General features: G+C 49.4%; 1 long non-coding RNA gene across 1 annotated transcript; it reads right to left on the bottom strand.

Annotated features, from left to right (window-relative positions):
• Positions 1-314: 314 nt before the first annotated feature.
• LOC144509840 (uncharacterized) lies at positions 315-16492 on the bottom strand. The gene is made up of 3 exons (XR_013500530.1): positions 16329-16492; positions 15930-16006; positions 315-1094 (listed from the first exon to the last, which is right to left on the bottom strand). It is a non-coding gene; the product is annotated as an uncharacterized LOC144509840 (long non-coding RNA).
• Between the last annotated feature and the right edge of the window lie 3963 nt (positions 16493-20455).

Below are 20455 nucleotides of genomic sequence, written 5' to 3'. Positions count from 1 at the left end.
CTATTGAAAGTCATCCCTCGACCAAAATTATTTTCGGTGCGGAGTCTACACGTTCTCCCCGTGTCTGCGTGGGTTTCCTCCGGGTGTTGCGATTTCCTCCCACAGTTCGAAAGATGTGCGTGTGAGGTTGATTGTCCATGCTAAATTGTCCCTTAGTGTCAGGGGGTATTAGCAGGGGTAATACATGGTGGTACTGGGATAAGGCCTGGGTGGGATTGTAGTCAGCACAGACTCGATGGGCCGAATGGCCTCCTTCTGCACTGTACGGATTCTATTCTATCTGGGACGAGTTCCAAAAGGAGAGAGAGGAATATACCGAGAGAAAGAAGCAAGCATGCTTTTTTATTGTGAGCCACATTTATACACAGATTAACGTCCATCAAAATTAACTAGATATGTCTGGCTTACTAACAGAAACCAAACCTCAAAAGAGTACATTGGCCCAACATTTAATGCTTTCCAATTTTTAACATCTCTTGCCCCTGCATTCAAATGTTTATTCTCAAGGGGTGGTTTTCCCTCCCACGTTGACGCCTGTTATTACAGCGAAGTATTCCAAAAAAAGTAGGTTATTCCAGAACATCAAAGGTGCAACTTCGCAAAGTGGGGAGGGAGAGCTTGTGTCGGCCTGATACGGTGAGGCATTTCTGCGGCAGTATACTTGCTGATTGCTTCCCCTCATTGTACACAACAACCAGCTAAGACACTGCCAAAGAAACACCCACACTTGGCCCGCTGAAAAGGCTTCCCTTATTCTTGTCCCTCTATCCGCACACTCGTCAGAGCTGGTGCCCAAAATAGTTTGGGAACTCGAGCCAATTCCGGACTCTTTAAACTCGCCTGGCGGAGAATCCAGAGTGCGAGAGCTGGCCAAGGAATGCACGAGTAAACGCCGGCCCAGCCAATCGCAGAGAGAGAGAGAGAGAGAGAGAGATATAGCCCCCATGTGTCCACAAATAAGCTTGTTTGAACCTTCACTCTTCACTTGACTTTTGCAGGGCTTGAGCTGCTTCCCTCCCGGAGCCTTTCGCTGAGCCGGTGGCCACAGCTCAGTGAGGTCTGTCCGAACATGGCAGCGCTTTGGGAATCCGCACCTAAAGAAACCAAACAGTTCGTTACTGACAACCTGCTGCCTCTCCTGAAAACACAATAACTGAACAACCCGACTTCCAACTGGAAGGCCGCGGAGACACCGCGCAGGATTTTCCGGCCGCGTTGGCCCCAACAGCGGAAAATCCCGCGGGATTTTCCAGTGTTGGGGCGAGCCCGGCTGGAAAATCCCGCCGGAAGTCAACGGACCTTTGCATGATCTCCCCCCCCCCCCCCCGCCCCCGCGCCCCCCGCTATGATTCCCGTGGCGGTGCAAACTGGGAGATTTACTAAAGCCCTGATTCCTTTACTGATGGAAGCTAGAATTGAATTCTGTGACGGAAAAGAGTAGTCAGCGGGGAAGCCAAGTAGTTTTAACTGACGTTCACCTGGCTTCCATTGGACCACAACTCATTGTGCCAGTTGTACAGGTGCGGAGAGGAGGGGAGGGGGTCCTCAGGAGTGCTCTTGTGATGCAACTCCAGGCAGTGGGCATGGGCAGGCTATTCAACTGTTCCAGCATCACAGGCAAGTCAAGAGCTCACACAAGTATACAGTTCCAGCAACAGGAACGCATCGGGCAAAGGGCTTTGAATCAGCGAGGCAAATCTCAGCCACACAGACTTAGATGTCATAGAATTCTACACAGTACAGGAGGAGGCCATTTGGCCCATTGAGTCTGCACCAACCACAAACCCACCCAGGCCCTATTCCCTTAACCTCATGCATTTACCCTAGTTAGTCCCCATGACACTAAGGGTCAATTTAGCACGGCCAATCCACCTAACCCGCACATCTTTGGACTGTGGGAAGAAACCGGAGCACCCGGAGGAAACCCACGCAGACACGGGGAGAACATGCAAACTCCACAGACAGTGACCCAAGCCGGGGATCGAACCCAGGTCCCTGGAGCTGTGAGGTAGCAGTGCTAACCACTGTGCCACCGTGCCGCCCCGTGACTTAACTCACTTAAACCTGCCACATTTAGACAGGCTCACATTTTAAAAAAAATTCATGGCCTGTAGTCCTCTCTAGCTAAGCCAACATTTATTGCCCATCCCTAATTGCCCCTCAGTATGTGGTGGTGAGCTGTCTTCTTGAATCGCTGCAATCCATGTGGTGTAGGTACACCCACAATGCTGTTAGGGAGGGAGTTCCAAGATTTTGACTCAGTGACAGTGAAGGAACAGCGATATATTTCCAAGGTAGTAATAACTTACATTTATGCAGCATCTTTAACGTAGCAAAACATCCCAAAAATGCTTTACAGGAATATTATAAAATAAAATATCACACCAAGTTGCATCAGGAGATATCAGGTCACATGACCAAAGCCTGGTTATAAAGGTAGGTCATGCCATAGAATCCCGACATTGCTGAAGGAGGCCATTCAGCCCATCGAGTCTGCACCAAACACAATCCCACCCAGGCCCTATCCCCATAACCCCATGCATTTACCCTAGCTAGTCCCCCTGATACTAAGGGGGCAATTTAGTGTGGCCAATCCACCGAACCCGGACATCTTTGGGGATTGTGGGAGGAAACCGGAGCACCCGGAGGGAACCCACGCAGACACGGGGGAAAACGTGCAGACTCCGCACGGACAGTGACCCAAGCCAGGAATCGAATCCGGGCCCCTGGCGCTGTGAGACGGCAGGATCTAACCACTGTGCCACCGTGTCTTAAAGAGGTGGAGGTTGTGGGTTTGGAAGGTGCTGTTAAAGGAGCTTGGGTGAGTTACAAGATACAGTGCATCTTGTAGATGGTCCACACTGCTGCCACTGTGCACAGGTCATTGAGGGAGTGGATGTTGAAGGTGGTGGATGGGGTGCCAATCAAGTGGGCTGCTATGTCCTGGATGGTGTCGAGCGTGGAGTGTTGAGTGTTCTTCTTGAGTGTTGTTGGAGCCGCACTCATCCAGGCAAGTGGAGAATATTCCATCACCCTCCTGATTTGTGCCTTGTAGATGGTGGACAGGCTTTGGGGAGACATTTCTGCTCGGTGTCTAATGCTCCTTCTCACCTGGCTCACGGGCACTGGGGAGTTGTCTGGGTCTGCATGCACTCAGACCCAGGAGCAGCCCTTAGCAACAATGGCCAGAACATCCTTACTTCTGATCGCGCCTTGTGCACTTGTTGCACAATTTGAAATGTGTGAACCAGAGATAAGGATGCATTGGGCGTGGCTGCTGTGCATTCCCTGGCAGCAAGGATTAATGTCAATAAAGTATGCACTGGGCGCCCCAATGGAAAATTGGACATTTGTTCTTTTGCTGCTAGAACTGTCCAAGGTTAAATTTGGCTACAAAATAAAATTACCTGATAGCCACATGGGGCAAAGCTATTCAGCTAGGAAATAGAAAGAAAAAGCATGGAATTTGCAATAGTTTCGTATCCTCTGTATCTCCAAGAAGTGACTTTTTATTTCACCAAAATCTTCTGTATACCTGTTTTGGTCGGGGGGGGGGGGGGGGGGGGGCGGTGTTCCTGAACAAGGAACAAAGAAAGTTACAGCACAGGAACAGGCCCTTCGGCCTTCCAAGCCTGCACCGACCATGCTGCCCGACTGAACTAAAACCCCCTACCCTTCCGGGGACCATATCCCTCCATTCCCATCCTATTCATGTATTTGTCCAGACGCCCCTTAAAAGTCACTAAATCCGCTTCCACTATCTCCCCCGGCAGCACGTTCCAGGCACCCACCACCCTCTGTGTAAAAAACTTGCCTCGTACATCTCCTTTAAACCTTGCCCCTCGCACCTTAAACCTGTGCCCCCTAGTAATTGACTCTTCCACTCTGGGGAAAAAGCTTCTGACTATCCACTCTGTCCATGCCCCTCATAATCTTGTAGACTTCTATCAGATCCCCCCCTCAACCTCCGTCGTTCCAGTGAGAACAAACCAAGTTTCTCCAACCTCTCCTCATAGCTAATGCCCTCCATGCCGGGCAACATCCTGATAAATTTTTTCTATACCCTCTCCAAAGCCTCCACGTCCTTCTGGCAGTGTTCAATGAACTGAGGAAAGGTGTCCCAATATCAACGTCCCATTGACACAACCGCTTTCTGGGAAATGGGACAGGTTAAAACCACACAATTCTGCAATTTTATCAGCGGGTGGTTCAGTGTGCATTCTTCAATCAAACTTTCACTGAGAATTTCACGCCCAACCCTGGGTCTATTACCCCACTGTCTCCTACAGACTTCCACTGATATTGGCCACACAAGTGTTGCATTTTATTGTCAACTAAAATGATTCCCAGCTGCCCTTTCTGTTGATTATTTTTTTTACAAACCCCTGAATGAAGAGAGAAGTTGAATTGATAAAGGGGCATTTCACTGTTTCAGGACAACCCATATTCTGTGCAGCCAAAGACGTACTATTTAACCAAAAATGATGCCCAATCATAAATCGGCAAATCCACGCAGACCAAAAGACTAGCTCGGCTAAAACTGGCATTTTACTACAAATGAGAGAGAAATAAACACACAGGAATATCCTGTGCCAGCAGATTTCACAGAGCTCGAAAAATAATTAAGCACTTCTTCAATAGTGAATGGATAAAAGTTTCACAATAAGCTTTGAAAAGACAGTAACGTAAGGAGGAAGAGAGAGGTTTCTACCTGTCAGCTTGAACAAGCTTCCCAACGCCTGTAATTGTCAGTGCCAGTTGCAAAGATATCTTCTGGATCAGAAAGGGATGGTTCGTTTCCTCCTGCTTTGAACACGGCAACCTTCCTGATTTACCTGTTCGCTGCTCAGGGCAGGTGAGAATCCAGCTGATTGTACTTTATATAACCAGTGACAGCTCTGCCTTGGCAGCAACCACACCTAACTGTGAGTCACCGCACCCTCGCCTTTCAGTTCTAGACTTTATTCTCCACTTCCTTGTAGCGCTTTTAAAGATAGGCTGACGCTGGGTTCGAGTTTCACAGCTGAAGCAGGGGGAGGGTGGGTGGGAATTGCGTTGCAATAATCAGAAGGGCAGCAAGCCAGAAAGAACTAGAGACAGACTGGAAAACTGGCGCAAGTTAAACAAGGGCCAAATTCCAAACCAGTCAGCTGGCATTCCCCTTGGCATGGTTATTTTGGGAAACGACTTCAGTTCCTCCATTCCCTTGCCAACACAGCCAGTGATAGGGGAAGGAGCAGACAGACCTGTGAGACAGGTAGGTTACATGAATAAACTTCATTTCCCCATCAAACATTTATTAACTTCTGCAACCACAACAGAGCTTAACATTCTCAATATCACAGGCTCTCAAAAAAGTCACTGACGTACTCCAATATTGCTCACAGAAACTCAAATACAATCTCGATTATGCCAGCTGCATTGTGTTTGTCTGCTGGGCTGATGTGGTTTAAATTAACCTTGCGCTCAGTGAATGCTGACAGACACTTCCCTTCATTCACAGGTGTGTCATGACAGGTACAAGTATTATAAGCATGCAAACTGGCTGGGCAAGTGGTTTGATCACACAAAAGACTGCAGAAGTGCCAGTCATTCCTGCACAGGACACATTCCTGCTTCGTTCGGTTGGCCTCCGACTATTTTCATGGGCTCGGCCAACTTGGGAAACACTTAGGCATTCAGTTCAGTCCAGCTACCAGCTTGGCAACGTGACACCCTTTTTCTGCTGCAAAGTCTGCGCAGCCCGTGCGTTTAACCCTTTCCACTCGCACAGGCGTGAAACCAAAAGGAAAGGACGGAGGAGAAAACTTGGAAATGGAAGAAGCCGGAAGAGAAAGATCAGGAAAGGCAGGAAGCGCTCGGGAGATTCAGCAGCCAGACAGGGAATGACAGGTCAACCGTTGGATCTACCTTCAGAATGGAAAATGGCAGATGAATACTCACATTGATGGACACAAAGAGAAAGCAGCAAAGAACAGCACGAGTCCACAACCGAAACTGCATTGCGAATGGGGAATACAATGGGAGATTAGGTTGTAACTTCCTTGGAACAAAGCAGGACCTGGGTGAGATGGGAGTGAGGAAGCGATTTCAAAGCGATTGCTACAGCTAACCATAGAATCCCACCAGTGCAGAAGGAGGCCATTCGGCCCATCAAGCCTGCACCGACCAGAATCCCACCCAGGCCCTAAGTGGTCGCTCTCTCTCTCAGCAGAGAATAAATGACGACTAAAACCCCGAATTACAGTGGAGAGACACTGCAAGCGCTACCTGGTCCTGTCTTTCATAAATACCAACAAATTCTGGGCCCTTTAACATAGCAAAGACGGCCCAAGAACAAAACGGACACTGAGCCAAAGCAAAGATTAAGAGGAGTGGGTGGCACAGTGGTTGGCACTGTTGCCTCACAGCGCCAGGGACCCGGGTTCGATTCTGGCCCTGGTTGACTGTCTGTGTGGAGTTTGTATATTTTCCCCGTGTCTAAGTGGGTTTCCTCCAAGTGCTCCGGTTTCCTCCCACAGTCCAACAATGTGCAGGGTCGGTTGACTGGCCGTGCTAAATTGCTCCTTAGTGTTCAAAGATGTGCAGGTTAAGTGGCTTGGCCATGTTAAATTGTCCCTTAGTGTTCAAAGATGTGTGGGTTAGGGGGATTGGCCGTGTTAAATTGTCCCTTAGTGTCCAAAGGTGTGTGGGTTAGGGGGATTGGCCATGTTAAATTGTCCCTTAGTGTCCAAAGGTGTGTGGGTTAGGGGGATTGGCCATGTTAAATTGTCCTGTAGTGTCCAAAAGTGTGTGGGTTAGGGGGATTGGCCATGTTAAATTGTCCCTTAGTGTCCAAAGGTGTGTGGGTTAGGGGGATTGGCCATGTTAAATTGTCCCTTAGTGTCCAAAGGTGTGTGGGTTAGGGGGATTGGCCATGTTAAATTGTCCCTTAGTGTCCAAAGGTGTGTGGGTTAGTGGGATTGGCCATATTAAATTGTCCCTTAGTGTCCAAAGGTGTGTGGGTTAGGGGGATTGGCCATGTTAAATTGTCCCTTAGTGTCCAAAGGTGTGTGGGTTAGGGGGATTGGCCATGTTAAATTGTCCCTTAGTGTCCAAAGGTGTGTGGGTTAGGGGGATTGGCCATGTTAAATTGTCCCTTAGTGTCCAAAGGTGTGTGGGTTAGGGGAATTGGCCATGTTAAATTGTCCCTTAGTGTCCAAAGGTGTGTGGGTTAGGGGAATTGGCGGGGTAAATGCACAGGATTAAGGGGATAGAACAGGGGGTGGGCCTGGGTAAGATGATCTGTCGGAGAGTTGGTGCCAACTTGATGGGCCGAATGACCTCCCTCTGCACTGTAGGGATTCTATGAAATGCTTGGTTTTAAGAAGGGTCGGAAAGAAAGAGAAGGCTGAGGTGAGACAGAAGGGTTAAAGGAGAGATTTGCAGAGCGTGGTGCCCAGGCCTGGTTACCAACCATAGCAGAATGGAAGGAGAGCTGAGGCCAGGGCCAAAGCGAGAGTGCGTGAGGGGTGTTAATGTTGGAATATTGGGCTACAACACAGTGCATGCTTCAGGTTGATAACTGAGAGAAGCTGCCCCAAGTGGAGAAAGGTCAGGGTATATAAAGCAGTTTACACTGGGTGCCTGGGGGATGGGGATAGACCATAAGATATAGGAGCAAAATTAGGCTATTCGGCCTATCAAGTCTGCTCCGCCATTCAACCATGGCTGATATGATTCTCATCCCCATTCGCCTGCCTTCTCCCCGTAACCCTTGATCCCCTTATTGATCAAGAACCTATTTATCTCTGTCTTAAAGACACTCAATGACCTGGCCCTCCACAGCCTTCTGGGGCAATGAGTTCCACAGATTCACCACCCTCTGGCTGAAGAAATTCCTCTTCATCTCTGTTTTAAAGGACTGTCCCTTCATTCTGAGTTTGTGCCCTCGAGTTCGAGTCTCTCCCACTAGTGGAAACACCCTCTCCACGTCCACTCTATCTAGGCCTCTCAGTATGGATTGGACAGACGGGGAGATGGGACTACAAGGAGGTGGGGTTGGGGGGTGGTGGCGAGGATGGATAGACTGGACAGACAAGAGGAAATTGTGCCATCATAATACAGTCCTAGAAATAACCCTGGTTTCAGGAAAAGACTGGCTCCAGATTTATCCTTCCCTCAATATATGATTAATGAAATTAACAAGACGCGAGGGCTGTAGATTACCGAGTAACAAAGGAGCAAGGCCATGAAGGTATTTAAACACGAGGACGTGAAATTGAAATCTGAAGCTTTATGGGAAAGGGGAGGCATGGTAAAAAGGAAAGGCTTGCATTTATATAGCACCTATCACGGCCACAGGCTGTCCCAGAGCACTTTCTAGATATTGATGTTCATTTGGAACGTTGTAATGTCGGGGTTTCATAGAATCCCGACAATGCAGAGGGAGGCCTTTCTGCCCATCGACCCTGTACTGACAACAATCCGCCTAGGTGGATACATCAACAAGGCCCAGAGACGGTTTCATTGGCTGATCTCACAGCTGGGGAACCGTGCCCCAATGTAAATGTTCTTTTTCTTGAGCTCCTTGCTGTAATGACTTTAACAAGGTCCACGACATGGATCTCTTAGAATACGAGCGCCCAGATTAAGGCAGTAATGGCTTGTCCAATCAGGGAGCCTGGTGTGTGTATATAATGTGGAGTGTCAAGGTTACTGGCACTCTGGATCGATATTCTGGATGAGGACGTACCTGTCTGAGTGTTGCTTACTGTGTAAATAAACCTAAATTTGGTGAAGGGACACCGGCCTCGGAACAGTTATCCCACCTGCCCTAAAGGCAGGTCTGACCCACTGCACTGCGATCTCCACCATGGATAGGGCAAGGAGACAGGTTCTGAATCCACCCGTACTAGAATGGGATCGAACCCCTGTGCTACTAGGCAGCCAACTGGCCCCGCAGTGACTCCAGGTTGCTGTACCGACACACATTTTTACATGCACATTGTAGCATGGAGTTATGGAAGGGGTTCCAATATCTTTTCATCGCCTGGCTGATTAAGAGTCCCTCCCATTCTTTGGGTGTGACATTGGTGTGTGTGCGTTTGGGAGGATTTACAGGCTGATATTCAACCTGTTTGGCCACATAATCAACACACCTTCCTTGGTTATTAAGTCCTGGGGTGGGACTCAGGACTCATTGCTATTCATTGCATCACAAGTTCGCCCACAATGTTAACTACGGGATGTAGGCAAGAAAAATAAGTTGAGTGAAGATGAGAAAGAGAGAAGGAATTTAGCAATGGAATTTTCCCCAGAAATAACCCCCGAGAAACCCTAATATAGTTTGGGAATCTAAACCTTAACCACAGCTGAATACCAATTGAATTCTAAAGGGATTGGTAATGTGGTCTCAACGTCTGCTATCTTAAGGATCAAATCAGCAGTTCTTTAGTGGATTTTTGTGGTACGCTATAATCTGGGAGTGTCTAAACCGAGATATAATATTTACCAAATAGCTTTCATTTGCTAATCTAGCTCATACTTGATTCTTCCAAGAACCAGAACTGATTTACTTTTCACGCCACGATGATACCTGGAAGTTTTTTAGTTTTGGAATGTGGCAGCATTTATTCCCAACCCTTGGCTGCCTCGTAGGTGTCTAACACTCATCGACATAATGTGGAACTGAAGTCACATATAAGCTAGCACAAAGACCACCCACTTGCATCTCAGTACAACAATACACACCTTCCCCTCGAACTCAGTACGCCTCCTGCTGAAAATACTCACCTTGCCTTCATTATATCCGGATTCACTATTCCAACCCAACCTCCCCAATTTCAGCTTGACCAGAATTCCGCTGCTTGTATCCCATCAGCATGGTGGCACAGTGGTTAGCACTGCTGCCTCACAGCGCTAGGGACCTGGGTTCAAATCTGGTCTTGGGTGACTATCTGTGTGGAGTTTGCACATCCTCCACCTAACCTGCACATTTTTGGACACTAAGAGGCAATTTACCATGCCCGTGACTGTGTGGGTTTCCTCCGGGTGCTCTGGTTTCCTCCCACAGTCCAAAGGTGTGCAGGTTAGGTGGATTGGCCATGTTAAATTGTCCCTTGGTGTCCAAAGATGTGCAGGTTGGGTGGATTGGCCATAGCCAACTCTCCTGGAATTCCTCTCCAATCACCTCCCTCTGAGCCAGCAGAAAATGGGAACGCCATTGGTCATCGTGAGGTGGAGCTGCCTTCTGATGTCGTCAACTTGTGACTCCATGATGCCCCCCCGACGTACACTTAGGAGGTTGAGATCGGACAGAGGTGTTTAAAATCATCAGAGACAATGGACAGGTTAGATAGGGAGGGACTGTTCCCATTGGCAGAAGGCCAGATAAGCAGAAGGCACCGATGGTTAATGGTAAAAGAACTAGGGACGATATGAGAGAATACTTCTTTACACAGCGATTAAAGTATGTATGGTGCGGCACGGTGGCACAGTGGGTAGCACTGCTGCCTCACAATGCCAGCACAGATAGCATTCCAATTCTCTTCCTGCACCTCATGGTAGACTTTTATCTGTTTCTATAGCTAGTAAATCCCGGAACAGGTCGTTAGTCTGTTTCTGGAGCTTTATAGCTTGAGGGGGCGTCACTCCACATCAAGCGTGGCTGACCAGGAGTCTCTCCCGCTCTACCACCAGCCATTGTTGTGTTTGGAAGGAGTTACATGTTGACACTCAACCCATTTGGCCACGTTATGAACGCACCTTCCTTGGCCATCAAATCCTGGGGGGGGAACTCAAACCCAGAGTTTCTGGCTTAGAGACAGGGACTCTACCTACTGTGCCACAAGACCCCCCCCCCCCCCCCCCCCCCAACACACAGATGCTGACTTGGAACTATACTGCCACTCCTTCACTGTTGCTAAAATCCTGGAACTCCCTCCCTAACAGCACTGTGGGCGTATCTACACCACATGGACTGCAGTGGTTTAAGAAGACGACTTACCACCACTTTTTCAAGGGCAACTAGGAATGACCCATATCCCAGGAAAGAAAAAACACAAGGGGCTGAATGGCCTCTTTCTGAGCTATAATCATTCTATGATATGTATACAAATGTCGTGACACTACTGATGATACATGGCCAGACCACACTCCCACTAACACAGCACTTTTACATGACACAGACCAACAGGCACTGAGGCCAAGCCAAGAAAAATATCAAGGCCTTCCTGGCTGCTGTTGTGACAACGTCCATGTGCTTAAGATTCCTCTGGCATCTAGCCACAGGGGAACCAAATTACATGATCTAGCAATCAAAGATCTATGTAATAGTGGCTGATGTATTCTGTAAACTTACATTTATATAGCGCCTTCCACGACCATAGGATGTCCCACAGTGCTCCACAGCAAAGGAGATATTTCTGAGGTGTGGTCACTGTTGTATTATTGGAAATTCAGCAGCACACAGCAAGATCCCACATACAGCAACGTGACAACGACTGGGTAATCTGTCTTTAGTGATGTTCTTTGATGGGCAAATATCGGCCCAATGACCAGGGAGATATCCCCCACTCTTCTACAAAACGGTGTGGTGGAATCTTTCACATTCATCCAAGAGGACAGGCAGTGGGCGCGATTTTCCGACCACGCTCGCCCCGAGGCTGGAAAATCCCGCCCAACTCCAACGGACCTTTGCATGGCGGGCAGGACGGGAAAATTCCGCCTCGGTTTTAGTGTCTCACCTGAAAAACAGCATCGCTGACAGCACAGCACTTCCTCAGCACTGCCCTGGGAATGTCAGCGTAAGGGCGGAATTCTCTTGCAGTGGGAGTCATGGCTGGCGGGTGGGGGGGGTAGTGAGTTGGTGGTTGGTCAAGAATCAATCCCCTGACGTTGGGGAATCAGTTTAGAACTCTTGTTCTCTTGACCTTTATTGCAGGTCAAAGGTGAATGTCGAGTGTCCCACTGATCTGTGGGGGGGAACGCCATTTGCATCTGGTGAATGCTCATTAAAAGTCCAACACAGTGGAATGTTGTTGTCATGGTCGTTGTCTCTCTTCCCCCACCCCCAGTCCTGGTGAGGTTGACTTCTTCCTGGGCTAACAGGTCAGTGGGAACTGCTCTCACCTTCCTTTCTGTCACACAAGCTGTGCCAAGGTGGGACACAGAGGAGGAGGTGAGATGGAGCCAGGACTATGGGGGAGTGTGGGGGGAGGGAATGTGTCAAGATGGCACAGTGAGTGGGAGTGGCTGCCCAGGTGCTGTTCAAATCCGGCGCCCGGATGTTGCAGCCAATGACTGGATGGTCTGACGGGTCACTTCCTGCCCATCGCGCCAGGCGATCAGACACGCTCCCCACGGCTGCATAGTCAGTGAGTTGAACAGTGCACAATCCCGCGAGGCCATCTTCCCCGCCCTCCAGCAGAGGTCACCCCGACTTTCGCTTCCGTCAACAGACTTAGTCCCGGATTCTCTGATCCCGTTCGCCCCGCCACCACTAGCGGTGAGAATGGAGAATTTGGCACTCAGCCAAACCTCCATTCACAGCAGCGGGACTGGAAAATCCCAGTCAAGGGGGAGGTCGGAGAAATCCGGCCTTAGTCTCCTGAATGGAAAACTCCCTCCCCCACCATCCCCGCGGCACACAGTGGTGACACAGTGGTTAGCACTGCTGCCTCACAGTGCCAGGGACCCGGGTTCAATTCCGGCCTTGGATAACTGTGTGGAGTTTGCACATTCTCCCCGTGTCTGTGTGGGTTTCCTCCGGGTGCTCCGATTTGCTCCCACACTCCAAAGATGTGCAGGTTAGGTTAATTGGCCATGTTAAAATTGCCCCTTGGTGTCAGGGGGACTAGCAGGTTAATGCGTGGAGTTACAGGGATAGGGCCTGGGTGGGGTTGTTGTCAGTGCAGGCTCGATGGGCTGAATGGCCTCCTTCTGCACTGTAAGGATTCTATGATTCTAGGAAGTCTTATACTCTGGTACCTGGAAGGAATATAATTTACTCCCTGCGAATGTGTTGGTACACTGGCGTTCAAAAGGGCTTGTGAACTGGAGCAGCAAACGTCACTGCTGAGGATCCCTTTATCTGCACAGCACTTAATGTCCGCAGGGAACAGAACAGTTGTAAGGTTGAGTGTTCAGGAGATCTGTGGCCGTGTCACTGTGACACAGCTATCACTGAAACCCGCTGAACTGAAGTCATTCTAATGACTTGGAGAAACTACAAGCAACTCACGCCCAGCAACCACAGAAGATTAAATGAATCTATGACACTGTGTACATCAAACTCAGGACTAGAATCATTATCTGCCCAAGCATTATGTAAATAAAACACATGATCATGTGTTACGTCCCTTATAATAATTTTTTTGTTCTGCATGGCCTAGTTGTTGCACTGCGTGGTCCCTTTAAGATTGTTGCACAGTCATGCATGTCCCCCTCTTGAAGGGAACACTGGATGCATATATGCATATATAGTATGGGGCGGCACGGTAGCACAGTGGTTAGCACTGCTGCTTCACAGCTCCAGGGACCTGGGTTCGATTCCCGGCTCGGGTCACTGTCTGTGTGGAGTTTGCACATTCTCCTCGTGTCTGCGTGGGTTTCCTCCGGGTGCTCCGGTTTTCTCCCACAGTCCAAAGATGTGGGGGTTAGGTTGATTGGCCATGCTAAAATTGCCCCTTAGTGTTCTGAGATGTGTAGGTTAGAGGGATTAGCGGGTAAAAATATGAAGGGATATGGGGGTAGGGCCTGGGTGGGATTGTGGTCGGTGCAGACTCGATGGGCCGAATGGCCTCTTCCTGCACTGTAGGGTTTCTATGATTTCTATGTTCCAGCTTGCTGTGCCCTCATGAACTGGCACCATCTGCAGGGGACCCTAGTTGCTCTGCGCGCAGACTTATAGGGCGGGAATTTACAGCCTCGCTCATCCTGAAATCGTAAAATCCTGCCCAAGGTCAACAGACCTTCCCGCGGTCCGTCCCTCGCCCGCTCCGATTCCCGTGGCGGGCGGGGAGGTAAAATTCCAGCCCATGGTCTGAGTATTACTCGGCCAATCATTCCCCTTTGTCGCTGAAGATTCATTATCTAAACCTCACGCCATTGGTATAGTGCCTCATTCCTTCAAAGGATGTGTCTGTGTGGAGTCTGCACGTTCTCCCCGTGTCTGCGTGGGTTTCCTCCGGGTGCTCCGGTTTCCAAAGGTGTGCACAGGTTTGGTGGATTGGCCATGCTGAGTTGTCCCGGTGTGCAGGTTAGGTGGATTAGCTACGGTGGATGCACTGGGTTGCGGGAATGGCGTAGGGGGATGGGCCTCCGAGGGTTGGTGCAGACTCAATGGACCGAATGGCCTCCTTCTGCACTGTAACGATTCCATTCTATGATAATGGATCTCCAGGGCAGTTGTTGGCACTCTGACCTCTGAGTGAGATGGCTACGGGTCCCAGTGTCACTCCAGGATTGGAACACTGAAATATCATAGAATCATAGAATCCTACAGTGCAGAAGGAGGCCATTCGGCCCATCGAGTCTGCACCAACCACATCCTCACCCAGGCCCTATCCCCATAACCCTATGCATTTACTCTAGCTAGCTCCCCAGGCACTAAGGGGCAATTTAGCATGGCCAATCCACGTAACCCGCACGTCTTTGGACATCAGTGCCCTACTGATGGGATGTTACATCATCAGAGACGCAGGGTAGAATCTTCCGGTCCGCCAGCAGTGACAGATTGTGGCGGGCGGGGGAACAAGATTGGGCCGAGCGGATTAATGGTCATTTATCTTATTTGCCCTTGCTGAGACATTGCTGTGTGCAAAATAGTTGCTGCATTTGCTCGCAAACCACAATGAGTACGGAAGTAATCCATTGGCTGAGACATCCTGAGGATGCGAAAGGGGCTAGGTAAATCCAAATTCTCTCTGCCATTGGGAGCGCAGTGGGTAGTTTTCCTGCCTCTCAGCCAGAAGTTCCGGGTTCGAGTCCCACTCCAGGACTTGATGGCTAAGGAAGGTGGGTTCATAACACGGTCAAACGGGTTGAGTGTCCACCTGCAAATCCTTCCAACACGCCAACGGCTGGTGGTAAGAGCGGGACAGATTCCTGGTCGGACACGCTTGTTGTGGAGTGGCAACCCCTCAAGCTACAAGCCTCTGGTCAGGGGCTAGCGACCTATTCTGGTAAAAGCCTCTCTATGGGAACACATGAAAATCTGCCATCGCACACCACTAGGCGCGGGAAGAGAAAGAATGCTGGGCGGGATTCTCCGGCCTCCCAGCCGTGTGTTTCCCGCCAGCGGGAGGTGGCGCGTTGTTTTACGAGCGGCGGGATTCTCTCGTCCTGCCGCAGTCAACGGGAATTCCCAATGATGTCACCCCTACACCGGCGGGAAACTCACGGGGGGGGGGGGGGCGTGGTGTGGGAGCTGCGCTGCCGGCGGGACTGGAGAATCCCCGGCAGCGTGAACGGTGGAGAATTCCGGCCACTAACTTTCTCTTTCCAGATACTGATGGTTTGCAAACCCCAGCGATTTCTGCATTAATTTCGGATTGGCAGATCTCCTGTGGCATTATCCACCGTCAGTCAGAGGACACGCTGCTTTATAATAACAGGGGTCTTATATTAAAGACAGATATCTCGCTCTTGGAACTTTTTAATTTCAACTTAAAGTTAAGCAGTTGGAGGGTTCGACTCCCTGAATATGCCTCCGGTCTGATTCGATGACAAAGGTTTTTTTTTTAAATTAAAAAGAGGCCAATTTGTTAAATCAAATTAGTCAAATAAAATGATTAAATTTCCCGTGAATTAATCAAACAATCTGGCACACTGTGCAGGAGAGTCTAGTGTCCTTCCTACCGCACCTCTCGCCTGCCCCCGCTCAGATATAAACATGATCATTACTGTAAGAATGCAAGGAGTAATTAAGTTACGTCCAGTCATCCTACCTTGAGCTGGTGTCAGGGGTGGAGTGACTTTGCGACTCGTCCCTTGCAGGTTCTTGTTTCTCCTCGCTGCGTATCTCCTGAAAAATGGTAACAGGTCTGTCATTGTATGAACAAGCTCCCGGCGACGAACCCTCCAACTTTCTGGGGGCATCTCAGGCAGGTTGTCGATTCCACACTGACTCATTTGAGAACGGCGCAAATCTTCCGTTACTGCCTAAAATACCCCGGGACTCACTTTGTCCTTCCTCCCATCATTGTGATCATTTCAAACATCGCTCCCTTCCTCAGCTTGTGGGAACCTCGTGCAAAGTTGGCAGCTTAAGATTCACCCATCGAGCTGGAGTCACGGCACACACACATACGGGGTAGGGGGGGGTAAAATTCACATGAGCTTCTTACTTTATATCCCAGTGTCTGGCAGGGCTGCACTGCAAAGGCTTTGATCCTGTCGGTGACTCTTAACAGAGACTTGGTCTAACTTGCAAAGGGCTAGTCTGCCCAGAGCGAGAGTGCAACGCTGTCAGAGGTGCGTCACACCCACAGCCTGTAGTCCCATCTGTGCTGAATCATATGATGAGCCCCCTCCCCTTTCTCGTTACATCATCCACTCAGCTGAGAGCTGAGCTGCTGTTTTGCTCACGCTATGGAAAGCTGATAGCAGCTGATAAAACAACTCAAGACATTCCACCCGGCAGAGAACACATTAAGGCAGAGCTCACGTCGCAACCTGTGACTTTTAAAAATTCTTTTCCTGCCCTCTGCTCTCCACATCACGCTTTATAATACCAGGCAATGTTTCCGAACCGTAGCAAGCAGTTGTTAATTTATTTTTTTTTTAAATCGAAGGATGCAGTAAGTACTCGTATTACAGGAAGCTTTCACTCGGAGGACGTCACTTTGCAAACACTCTGCCCTGCTGCCAAATTTGATTTTAGCTGGTGACTTTGAGGCTGTTTTTTTTTGGCCTGGTTTCTTTTATGAAGATGAATGTGCGGAGAGACAGGGTTTGATTTCACACTCAATTTCTCTGAAATCCCTGATGAAAGAGTTTGATTTAACTGCCTTCAGTGTTTGCAGAATAAGAGAGAGATACAGATTTCAAGGGGACAAACATGATGTTAGATTGAGGAAGGGGATACTAAAGGTTTTCCACGGTACGGGAAGAGAAATATCTCTTACCTGTTCCTCTGAGAGCTGGTCCATAAATCCAGGACGCACCATCTGTCAACTCACCTTGTCGCTTTTAAATTTGCCATCAGAGGAATTGCTGTACTATTGAGGCTTTATCATTGACAATACACAGCGTCTGATTAGGCCTCTGCAGAGGCCTGCCCTCTGCATTACAGTGCTCAAGCCTCTATGCAGATTCTGCTGTGACATCTATCTTGTGATTGATTAGCATCCTGCCAGTATAATGGATAAGAGACTGCTAGCCAGGACAGTGAGCGTGTGAGAGAGTGTGTGTGAGTGTACGAGAGTGGGTGTGTGTGTCTCTCAGTGTTGCTGAGGCTAAAGGAGAGATCCCAAGGTCAGCAGCCTATAGGAAAGTGCTAAAGTCAGCAGAAACGGCCAATGAGCGCACAGCCTGGTGGATCAGGCTGGGTAACATTACTCTATCGGGAGGGAAGGACATTTTGCTAAAGGCCTCAGGATGCACTGCATCTCCGCGGCAGCCTGGAGCTGTACCACAGCACGGCACAGCACAGCAGAAAGGGCTACTGTTTCCAATTTCTATATTTAATCAGTCAGCACAAGATAGAGGCCCCATTAAATATTCCCCCTGGAATGAGCCGAGCTCGCTCTCTTCTCCGGAAAGGGTCGGGTGTAACGTGGAGGGCAGTTCACACCCTTTCAAAATGCTCGTGGAGTTTTCAGACAACACCCTGCTGCTCACTCCATGTTAAATGTCAGCCGTGGTCAGTGGTGTAATGACTTCAATCAGGCCGTTGAGGTTGGCCTATTGGAGTATGAACTCCCTGGTTAAGGTGTAACCTGCTTCTGGGCCTGGCAAGGCATGCCCTCTACAGGTCCGGGCAGCGGGCGATCGAGGGGGGTCGTCCAACCTGACTGTCTGCCCCTTTACTGCGGTTATATTCGCGGCTGGGTGTCCCTGGAGAGGGCACTGTTGATGCCTTCCATGCCCGCAGGGACTGGGGTGCATTTTTAACCCCTTTAATCACATTTTAATTTGATGTTTTGAGTTTCCTTTCCACTTTGCCTTTTGTTTCGGGCGGTTCCCCTCCTTTTAAGGAGCTGCCCCTTTTGAGTTGTCCCGAAGTTAAGTTGATTTTGTTTATTTGGTTGGGGGAATAAAAGAGTTCCCTGATTAAGGAGTCAATGGATGGGCCAATCAGGGAATCTTTTCCTTGTATCTACCCGGGACTGTCAGTTCCTCTGGCACTCCCGAAGGTAGACTGCTGACTGCGAGCACTCTGCGCACTGCTGTTGGAATTGTAAATAAAGGGATTTTGGTGAAGGGACTTCTGCCTCCAAAGACTTATTACACGTGGCTAGCAGCACACTTTCTTTTTTATTCATTCGTGGGACATGGGCGTCGCTGGCTGGGCCAGCATTTATTGCCCATCCCTAGTTGCCCCTTGTTCAGGGGGCAGTTGAGAGTCAACCACATTGCTGTGGAGTCACATGTAGGCCCAACCACGTAAGGACGGCAGATTTCCTTCCCTAAGGGACATTAGTGAACCAAATGGGGATTTGTTTCCCGACAATCGACAATGATTTCATGGTCATCAGTAGATTCCTAATTCCAGATTTTTAAAAATTGACTTCAAATTCCACCATCTGCTGTGGTGCGATTTGAACCCGGGGCCCCAGAACATTAGCTGAGTTTCTGGATTAGTGATAATACCACTAGGCCATCGCCTTGTCTCTGAGTCAGAAGGTTGTGCCTTCAAGTTCCACTCCAGAGAAGTGAGCTACACAAAAGTCTAGGCTGACACCCCAATGCAGTGCAGAGGGGCTGCTGCACTGTTAGAGATACAGGGTGAAATTTTCTGGCTGTTCTGATGGAATGTTCCAGTTCTGCTGAGGACAATCCCCCTGCCATGAGTGCCCAGCGGTGAGAGGTACAAACAGCAGGAAACCCCATTTTCACAGCAGTGGGACTGGAAGATTCCAGCGCTGGCTAGTATCTGGCTGCCTCCCCCACTGCAAAACATGCTGTGGGGTGGGGGAACATCCCATCCACTATCTTTCAGAACAGCACAGAAGGAGGTCATTGGATCCATGAGAGTTCTCTGTACAGCAATCAAATCAGTCCCATTCTCCAGCTCCATCCCTGTCACTCCAAGAGCTTAATTCCCTCGAGCGCCTATCCAATTTTCCTTTCAAAATCATTCTTTATCTCCACTTCCAGCACCCTCACAAGCATTGAGTTCCAGGCGATTACCATCAGTGCAGAAGGGCGGCACGGTGGCGCAGTGGTTAGCACTGCTGCTTCACAGCTCCAGGGTCCCGGGTTCGATTCCCGGCTCGGGTCACTGTCTGTGTGGAGTTTGCACATTCTCCCGTGTCTGCGTGGGTTTCCTCCGGGTGCTCCGGTTTCCTCCCACAGTCCAAAAATGTGCGGGTTAGGTTGATTGGCCAGGTTAAAAATTGCCCCTTAGAGTCCTGGGATGCGTAGGTTAGAGGGATTAGCGGGTAAATATGTGGGGGTAGGGCCTGGGTGGGATTGTGGTCGGTGCAGACTCGATGGGCCGAATGGCCTCCTTCTGCACTGTAGGGATTCTATGATGAAGCTTCTTCCTCTCATTCACAACAGATCTCTTGCCCAAACCCATAAACCCATGTCCCCTAGTCTTGTGCTATCAGCTAATCATAGAATCGCAGAATGTTAACGGCACAGAAAGAGACCACTCGGTCCATCGGGGCTGCACCAGCTGAAAAACAAGCCGCCCAGCCTAATCTCGCGTTCCAGCGTTCGGTCCACGGCCCTGCAGGTTACAGAGTTTGGGGTGCAATCCAAACAACTGTTAAATAAGTTAAGGTTTTCTGCCTCTGCTACCCTTTCAGCAAGTTCCACATCCCCACAACCCTCTGGGTGATTTTGATTTTGCCTCTAATCTTTCCAACAATCACTTGAAGTCTATGCCCCGAGTCACTGATCTCCCTGCCAAAGTAAACAGGCCCTTCCCATCCACTCCAACCAGGCCCCTCACAATTTTGAACATCTCAATCAAATCTCCCCTCAGCCTCCTCTCTACCAGGAACAACCCCAGCCTCCTCTCTACCAGGAACAACCCCAGCCTCCTCTGTACCAGGAACAATCCCAGCCTATCTATTCTTTCCTCATGGCTGCAATTTTCCACAGTAAGAAGTTTAACAACACCAGGTTAAAGTCCAACAGGTTTATTTGGTAGCAAAAGCCACACAAGCTTTCGAAGCTCTAAGCCCCTTCTTCAGGTGAGTGGAAATTCTGTTCACAAACAGAGCATATAAAGACACAGACTCAATTTACATGAATAATGGTTGGAATGCGAATACTTACAACTAATCAAGTCTTTAATCAA

Source organism: Mustelus asterias, chromosome 22 (genome assembly GCF_964213995.1).
Source record: "Mustelus asterias chromosome 22, sMusAst1.hap1.1, whole genome shotgun sequence".
NCBI classification, from domain to species: domain Eukaryota; kingdom Metazoa; phylum Chordata; class Chondrichthyes; order Carcharhiniformes; family Triakidae; genus Mustelus; species Mustelus asterias.
This window is presented reverse-complemented; position numbering and strand designations above follow the sequence as displayed.